Raw genomic sequence first — 9,590 nt, 5'->3', positions numbered from 1 at the left:
TGTGTGTGTATGTGTGTGTGTGTATGTGTACGTGTGTGTGTATGTGTGTGTGTGTATGTGTATGTGTGTGTGTGTATGTGTATGTGTGTGTGTATGTGTATGTGTTTGTGTATGTGTGTGTGTATGTGTATGTGTGTGTGTGTATGTGTATGTGTGTGTGTGTATGTGTATGTGTGTGTGTATGTGTGTGTGTATGTGTATGTGTGTGTGTGTGTATGTGTGTGTGTATGTGTATGTGTGTGTGTGTGTGAGTGTGTGTGAGTGTGTGTGTGTGTGAGTGTGTGTGTGAGTGTGTGTGTGTGAGTGTGTGTGTTTGTAAGCAATGATTTCTACACAAGCCTTCTTATGCACATGACTGTCCACACAGCTGTGGGCAGACTGCTCATAACTAGTTTGGGGAGATTATCATTAAACTTCTGGGCTCCCAAGAGAGTTTTACTTTTCTTATGATCCGAGTTTTCCAGTTCGACTTACTTTTCTGATAGGACCAACTAAGCTGGGAAGTTGGAGTCAGGAAGGGATGCAGCTATTGGGTTATATAATAAGGTGTTTCTGCTGCTACCAATAGCTAAAGCTTCTGACTGGAAGTTAATATGCTGTAGTTCATGTAAGAATGAATGAAGTATTCTTTATCTCTGTAATTTAAAGAGCTTTGGCAAAAGATTTTCCATGTTTCATTTGTTTATAGGTATTTCATTCCAACACAAGCCAGGCTTTCTTGTTTAATGGATCTTCCTATTTCCTGACAGCTCCTTACACACATTCTAACTGGCTAGCTTCCTTTGAATTTGACTCAGGAAAATCCAAAAGGATTTCCATGTTTCCAAGTCTGATAGTGTGCATTTTAAGTATTATTTTCCAAGGTTGGATAATTAGAAAAAGTTTATTTGACTTTTGGTTATATACTTATACCCCAAACAAGCCTTTAGAGTCAGAGTGGGCAACGCATCATATGTAGGGCGTATATTCCCCTTAATGCTAATTTGGACCAACTCTCCTGGAGGAATATTTAAAACTTGGATGACATTTAAAAAACATCTTTCTAAATGTAGCTGTGTCTTATTTAATATGTGAGAGGAAAGTGAACACAGAATTTGGAGCAGTTTTTGCCTGTAAGGGCTTTGACCATTCAGAAAAGGTCAGCAGTACTTCTGGAGCTTTGGGAGCAATAAGGACAGTGAGTCCATGGCCCAGGGAGCTTCAGGTACTGTGCAACAATTATAGCCTAAGTAATATGAAAATGCAATAGCCTCCACAGGGACTGCTCCCAGGCTTCCAGTCATCTGTGTGTCCCCACACATCTCAAGATATGGGATAAAGGAGAATGGATCTTGTGTTGCTTATATGTTTATGTATGGATAATTGTAAGGAACACTCTAAAGCCTTCTGAAGGTGAAAAGAGTCATTCTAGACCCCTGTTCTCATGTGCAATAGCCTGCAGCTTGTCACAGGCACTCATCCACCTGACAGGATGCTATTATATAAATGAGATGCAGCAGAACAACAAACAAAAACAAACCTGCTGGCATGCCAAGTATTGAGGCTACCAGACATATGATTTTAAGCTTCTGAAGATAAAAATCAAACAAAAATATTTCAGTAAAGAATTGGGAGTTATAAAAAGTCACAGTGCAACCATAAAAAAGAGCCAACTAACAATTTAGAACAAAAAAAAAAATTAGTGCCTAGATTGAAGACTCCATAATGTTTGAGAAAATTAGATTAAGATGAAGTGAGAATAAGGAACTGGAAGATAAGTCAAGATAATGAACGTGAAGAAAAGCACAGGTGAAGAAGAGAGGCATAGACACATGAAAGAGATGTATGGAGACCCCAGAAGGAAAAGACCAGAGAATAAACCACAAGCAATATTTAGTGAGCTAGTGATGGATTAAGACTTCTGTAATTGATAAAAATAATTTTTTAAATAAAATTACTCAGTTCACAAACAGAATAAATAGGCATGTTTACTTAAAAATTTAAAGTGAGGGGTGGGGAAAGACTGTCTTTCAGAGTGTTATAGACTAAATGCTGACTTCTTATAGCAATAATTAGAAGCAAGCAAACAAAAGGTAAATGGGATTATATGTTCTGGCGAATGAAAGAAACATTATAGGCTTGTAAAAATTCTTTACAAGCAAATTCGAAATAAATATTGATTCAAAGAAGGGTTGTCAATAGAAGTTTGAAAGGGTTAGAAGCATACTGTCTACTCATAGACTGGGGCAAGAGGTAACTCTCCACTGCCCCCTCCCCTCAGCATCCACAGTGTAGCTGAGTGGAGATACAGTTCTTCCTTCATCCATTTCATGATCCCTAAAGCACAAGGTACAGAGTGTGATAAGATCAAAACCCAGGTTAGAGGCACACCCAGTTTGGGAGTGTTTTTCTTCTTTGTGTTCACGAAGTAACTTTTTTCCATGGACCTTGGGGACAAATACACAGACAAAAGTTTGTGTTAACTACTGACGTGTCTCCATGCACAGCAGAGCTTGGCTTAACCAACCATAGCAGGAGAGAATGGGCAAGAGGAAGTGAAACCTCAGCTAGTATGTCATCAGAGGATGGAGCTTGGCGTGTAAACTGGCAGACAGGTGCTGGGTGGGGTTCAGCTTGGCAGATACATCAAAACACAAAATGCAATCATCAGGACACATTGACAGGATGAAACAGCTGGAGTAGCCTAGGCAAGTGGGCAAAAAAGGTGCTGAGAAGCAGGTACTAAAACACTCGGCAAGCCGTGATAGAAAGAGTAAACCGCATCAACACTGCGAGTCACCATAGTGCGGTGGCCCGGGGATATCAAGCATTTCGGTAGGATGGACCTGAGTGGCCCGGAGTGGTCATTACTAGCTGTGCTGCTTGAGAAGTTCATCATTCAACTTTAGTCTCTAACTGAAATAGGTTAATAAGTGGGCTTCTGCCACATTTGTTGTGGAGTTATTTGAGAAAATGTGGAAGACTTGCTGTCTAAGAGAAACTTTTCAACTGTAGACTTCAGCATACTTTCTGTTACTAATGGCACATGTGATTTCAGGCAGGCATGTTTAACAAGCAGAAGAAGAGGCAGCACAGAATGCTGGGAGAATCACTGTGCTTAGGAGCAAGTAGGGAACTCCTCATCTCTGACACTGGACCTCAGACTCCTTAGATGTAGAAGGTTATCAGTCTTCCTTATGAAATCCCAGCTGGCACTTAGCATACCTAGGACTCAGCACACTCCCATAATCATTACAAGAAAGCAGCAGAGAATGATTCACTGGGTCCTGGAAGCTTTCACACTGCAGATGGCATTTAAATGACAAGGATCATGGAGTAAGGCAGGGGTGAGGGAGGCTGCCAGAGAAGGAAGGATGGAAATAGCACATGGACTTCAGAACAGGAAAGACAAGCTTTGTGCCTGGAGTGTAGACAGTTGTTAAGAAGCATGGAGACCAAAAAAAAAAAAAAAAAATCTAAGCTCTAAGCTCTACTGTGCCTTGGTTAAAAAGAAGAAGAAAATAATAAAGAAACTATAGTCAGTCCATGAACATTTTCCATATATTAGAGGAATAACTCACTCAGGATTGTACTTTATAATGAGCGGAGTAAGGAATAAGTTGGTACAGATGAGGAAGGTTCAGTGAAGACTGTTGAATCAGAGGGGAATGCTTGAGTGATAAAGCCTTTATTCTGGGCTATTGTCTTGAGAATAGAAACCAGGTACAATTCACACTACAGATCTGTCATGGTGATCAAGAGGAAGACCCATGAGCCAGTTACATGGTGGAAGGGGGATGGGTGAAAAAAGGTGGAGTTTATTTCTGTAAAGAGCACTTGAATGACAAAACAATCAACTGAATAGAGTTAAGCTAGGAAGTGTTTACATGGCTATCCTATAGAGTTTGGTGCTCAAGGTGGGGGTCTTAGGTAAAGATATGTATATGTATATATGTAAATGTGTTTTTACCTGGGTTGGTTCTTAAAGTCATGGGAGTAAGTATGGTGACTTATAGGAGGATTATGTAAACTCTTAGAGAGCATGCCACTGACCAAGGGGCAAATGAAAGCTAAGAGAACAAGAGAGAGCAATCTCAGAGGCACCAAGGATGGAGCCGAATGTAAAGAGTGGGTGACCAATGGTGTCACACAAACCAGAAAGGACAGCGTAACAAGAATGAAAACAGAAACACTGCTCAGTGTGGGTAGTTGATGGCAGACTCTAGATCACATCAGGATAGAAAGTGCCAAACTTCTTGAGTCTTCCATAGAATTATAGACATAAATGACATGGATGGGTAAAACCCAATAACCTGTGTATAAAAGAAATCAATGGGAAATTATACTTTAAAAGTCACAGGAAAACAATGTGTGTGAGGGTGTGTGTGTGTGTTTGTATGTCATAGGAAAACTATATATTCATCCTTATGAGATAGATAGATAGATATGTCTATCTCATAAGAATGAGGTTCTTATGGTAAAAGAACAGCCAAATGTAGGAGGCAAGAGTGATGGATGTAGTCATGTTACCAGTACACAGTGTTGGGGTTTGAATCTGAGCTATCTCCCGAAGGCTGATGATTTCAGCACTTGGTTTTTAGTTGTGGTGCTACTTGGAGGGCTGTGGAAGGTCACTAAGAACATTCGTGTGACTGTTAACTTTGTTCCACATTCTAAGTTTGTTGTTTTCTGGTTTATGCTATATGACTTACTTAGCTCATGTACTCTTGACACCAGAAATGGAGCCTCTCTGCCAACATGCTTTTTCTGTTATGATGAACTGACATGAAACCATCAGCTGTGACAAAACCTTGCTCCCTTTAGTTGCCTCTGTCAGATGTTCTGTTGCTAACACAAAATTAAACAAGGCAGTGACCCAGGTGGATCCTATAATTGTATATCTTTAGAATGAGAAATTAGAATACATGCCCTAATTTTTTTCTGATTTATACATTTATGCTGTGAATGGTATAAATTGTATAAGCTAAGTCATCTTATATAATTTGGAAACCATCTTCACAACAACATCATTAAATATAAAAAATGTTATACAGGTAAATTAGGATAGAGATCTGCTGTGCACAGTTGCCAAGTACACTCAACTGTGGGAACAGGAGGTCTACAGAGGTTTGAAGCCAGTCTGGGCAATGCTCTGGTGATGCTGGAAGCCTGGCTCCAAAATATAGTTAGTTATCCAGAGATTCATGAAGGCCAGTATTGAAAGCCCAGCCATTTATGACCAGATGGATCCTGGATACGAAATGTACCCCACTGTCCAATACCTTACAAAGCTAATCATTCATTTTAGAGACACCAAAGTTAATTCCTTGGTCCTGGTGCTTAGATGGAGCCATTTAGCAAGGGGAAAAAATAACAGCAGCCAATGATGCTTTCAATAATGGTTGTATTCAGGGCATTTTTAGCAAAGCTCAAGTGTACCATCAATACCACAGTAACCCAGTGCTTAAAAACAGGGATACATCATCTTGTTTTTGTGAAAATGCAGTAATTAGGATGATTATAGCGAAAATATCAAGCCATCGGGTCATAAAGACACAGAATGCTGAAGTCAGGACACATTACAAATCACTTAGTGTCATCTCCATAAAAATCTCCATTGAAAAGAGGGAGATTAATAGGGCCTATGTCAAGGCCCAGCACACATTAATAACAGACCCAGTACTCAAAGATAGCCCTTATCATACATACTCCCTAAACTGCGAATAAGTATTTTGATAAAATATAAAAATTGTCTTCTATTTCTGGTGAACCTAGACTTGAATTATCACTGAAAGAAAACATTTAAATATGGAATTAAAAAGTGTCCTTGTTTAGAAGTTGGGAGGTCTGTATTCCATGGACTAGTTGATTGACGGTTGCTCATTCATCATTCATTCATTCACTCATTGTAGGTATTGATTATGAGCAGTCACCACGAGGCCCTTGGTTTTGAGTGTGGCATATCGCCCACTCCGTCTGCCCTTGACCTTAGTTTGCTACAGGCTCTGGGAACCTGGGCCATTCAAGAAGAGCATCCACTTTGAGCCCGTGCTTGTAAGAGGGAAGAGGGAAGGGGGGTTACAACGGATGGTAAGGGCAATATCCTGTCAAAGTCTGACTCTCAGGACCTTTCACATTCAGTCTCTGGACTGCAAGCACACTGGAGTTTGAGTGACAGTCTCGTCTTTCTCTGTGTACAGAAGGTAGGGTGAGCCCACAGACAGCCCCAAGCTGGAGCACCAGGAAGGAAAGGCAAACTTCAGCATGCGGAGGAAACAAATTAAAAAATAAAAATTGAGCCATCAGCCAAATACAACCTCCCCCCCCCTTAGTTGTTCCTATCAGGTGTTCTATCACCGTAATATACAATCAGCTGAGGCAATAAAGTAATACCATCCATCTTCTTTCATATAACCCACAGCAGTCTGTACCCATAGGCAGAAATCGGATGCATGGATTCCTCCTAATAGACACACCGTGAATATATAAGTGAATGAGTCCTTGCCATCTGTACTACTGCTGGGATCAGTGCATCTTAAGATTTGCAGAGGACATCTGTGGGATTAAGCCACAATCAGCTCACTCTTGACACTGTTTTTGACATAGGACCTCATTGTTTTGAGTTGCATGGGGACTTAGAAAACATGGCACAGGTGTATTGTGTAGAATTTCGTTCTGCTGTAATGAAAGGGGAGGGAAACTGATTTCTTTCAACACTTCTATTGAAATGCTGAGGCTTCCACACACCGCTGACCTGAACTGGGATTCATATAATTTGGTAAAATATCTGTGCTTCTTGCTCACCCACTTTCCAGCCTGGTGTTAGCTAGGTTTGGGGAATAAGTCATGAGTGTTTAACACTAGACAGTTAGGATCTGCTGGCTGGGGGTGGCTCTGTGTGGTCATCAGGGAAAAGTGACTCTATTATGCTTTCTTTCCCAAAGGCTAAGTGTTAAAGGGACCTCCAACCAACAGTTTAATTGCTTCATTAGAATTTCTCTTCTGAGCCTTAGGTACTATGGGTCTGTAAGTTCATATTGATCTGGGAAAAAATGGCTGCACTCAGTCAGTGTGAGAAGGAGGAGGAGGGACAGACTGAGGGGAGGGGAGGGGAGGGGAGAGGAGAAGGGAGGGCTGCTGAGGGACACTTAGGGCCCCCCCCACCCCCGAGAGGCTGACCTCCGTGTCCAGCAGCCTCTGTGCTCAGTGCAATGGAATGTCTGGCTGTGAGAATCAGTGCAGATAAAAGGCAAGCAGAGCACAGGCCATCCTGCCTATTATTTGCAAGGAGTAATACACTCAGGCAAACAGCCGGAGCCGAGGAGGCAAGCAATCCCTAACTGGTTCGGTTTGGGTTGTTTGTTTTTTCTGAAGCTTTTGGTGCCTATCTAAGGGAAAGGAGGCCAAGTGTCTGCTCTGAACTGAAACAATCCAGACCCCAAGCCTCACTCCAAGGCAGCAGAAACTCTTCTTCTCACATTATCTGCCCACAACAGCCAGAGCTCAAAGGGACAGGCGCCTAAGGCAGCATCTATAATTGGTCCTTTTTCCCCCTGTGATGCAGCCCATGATATGCTTGCATTTAAAACAGAGGGAACCAAGGGGAGGCAGGAACAACAGATAACTGGAGTTTCAGAGAGAGAATGGGAAACAGCCTTCTTTGAATATTTACTGTTTTACAATGAATGGAGGACAGTCACCCTTTCCCCCTTCTCCCCTCCTTTTTAGGTCTTCCCCATTCTCTCTCCTTTCTTTCCCTTTCTTCCCTTCTTTCTTGATCCCCATCAGACATTTTAGGTTGCATTGAGCTGCCTGAGCAAGGGCTTTGAAATGTTTGTTTTGTGACTCACTTGTGATAATCTGTTTAGCCACGCCCATGCCTATGAATCTCCAGTAGCTTTGCCAAAGCAAAGCAAAGCAAGGGATTGAGCTGAAGCCACAGCTCTCCGTTCATGATCTTGCCTGATATTCACGCTGGCTCAGTCTTCTTAAACGTTTCCCCTTGGAGGATCTTTATGGCCCTGCTTCCAGACCGGTTTATATCTCCTAGTCTTCTGAAAACTGTGAAGGCCTGCTTAAAAGCAGGAGTCCTGAGCTGAGATGGAAGGTTGTCAATTTAACTTGGTTTTCCATTTCAGAAGTGTACTGGGAAATATCAGTAATGCGGATACCCAGCTTCCTTCCTCTCTCCCCTCAAAAGAAGCCACCGCAAGGAGTCATGTTTCTATATCCTTCCCTGATTACATCTATGACTCTAACAGCATGGACCATATCCTGAGAGACTCCCTTCTTTGTCATTTAGTACTTCCTCTCTCTTGGGGACAGATTTGAAGCTGGGAATTCCATTAGCAGCTATGCTACCCTGTGTAATGTGGAGGTGGTTCATGAGTTCTCTGTTCTCAAGGTTGATTTTGTGCCTTAGTATTGTATAAACCAATGACATGACTGCTCCATGTTATAGGAAGATTCAACTGTGCGTCAGAGAGAGAAAAGATACAGAGGCATCTGGAAGAGCCTGGAGCAGGTAGAAAAAGAAGTAGACTAAACACAGCAAGCAGACTGGCCATGGCCAGTGCTATCTTTGAGAGAGGGGGAAGTGGCAGGGGAAAAAGAATAGAGAAAGTTTAGTGAGGATAGACCTAAGTTATAAGAAGTGGGGGTCAAATGGGGAGGCATTGAAATGTATGACAAGTACTTGTGAATGGGGACTGAGGCAGCCTGGGGCCCAGCATGGATATTGATATGCTGAGAGGTACCAGAGGTGTATGTTAGTTCGAGAGCCTTTGTCGCTTTTGCTGGAGGTAAGGGATGAGACTCCTTTTGTAGATGGACATTGGCTTCACAAGTTCTTGAGGAATGCTGGTTTTTATCTAACTTCCAGAAACCCACCAATAATCCAGGTGGAGCCAGTTTCTTGATATTGGAGTGCCTTTTAGAGTTTTGGGAATCCAAGTTTCCTTTGGACCTGACAGATATGAATAGTTCTTTTACCCCCATTTACATTGCCCTTCCCTATGTTTCTTTTTCTTTGTTAAGATTAATTCACTTAAGCAGAGACATGAGTTGCCAGACAGAGTTGAAAGAGTAAAGAGTAAGTTAGGTGAGCAAATGGAGTCCGGATAAGAATGAGAGGCTGTGCTGCGTCAGAGATCTGCAGCACACAGTTACTGGCATACCCGGGTCCTAGATCACAAGCAGATTTAGCAGTCAGGAATATAAAGTTTAGGTTGATTTATTAGCCTACACACTGGGCTGTTGGTTAGACACCTTGCTGAATTAGCAGCTGGAAAGGCAGTGCCTGTTCAGTGGAAGGCATGACAGATGTCAAACACTCTGAAATCCACAGGAGCCCAACACAAGACTTTCTAAAATGTCCCTGTATTGGTCAGGGTTCTCTAAAGGAACAGGCCAGTTAAAATGAGGGGCAAGCAGGCAAAAAGACAAAAGCGTCCTTCTTCCTTATGCTCTTATGTGAGCTTCTACCAGAAGGAAGGTGTGGACCTCAAATGGTCCAACCAAGAAATCCTCCTCACAGGTGTGCCCAGCTGCTGGGGTTCTTGTTAATTCTAGATGAAGTCAAGTTGACAAGCAAGATTGGCCATCACAACCTC

At 42.1% G+C, this 9,590-nt stretch overlaps 1 protein-coding gene across 2 annotated transcripts in view; it reads left to right on the top strand.

Annotated features, from left to right (window-relative positions):
- Positions 1-9,590, top strand: part of Cubn (cubilin) — a 219,199-nt gene that overhangs the window by 110,499 nt on the left and 99,110 nt on the right. The window lies entirely within an intron of this gene.

The sequence above is a fragment of the Mastomys coucha genome, unplaced genomic scaffold (genome assembly GCF_008632895.1).
Source record: "Mastomys coucha isolate ucsf_1 unplaced genomic scaffold, UCSF_Mcou_1 pScaffold15, whole genome shotgun sequence".
Taxonomy (NCBI): Eukaryota; Metazoa; Chordata; class Mammalia; order Rodentia; family Muridae; genus Mastomys; species Mastomys coucha.
This window is presented reverse-complemented; position numbering and strand designations above follow the sequence as displayed.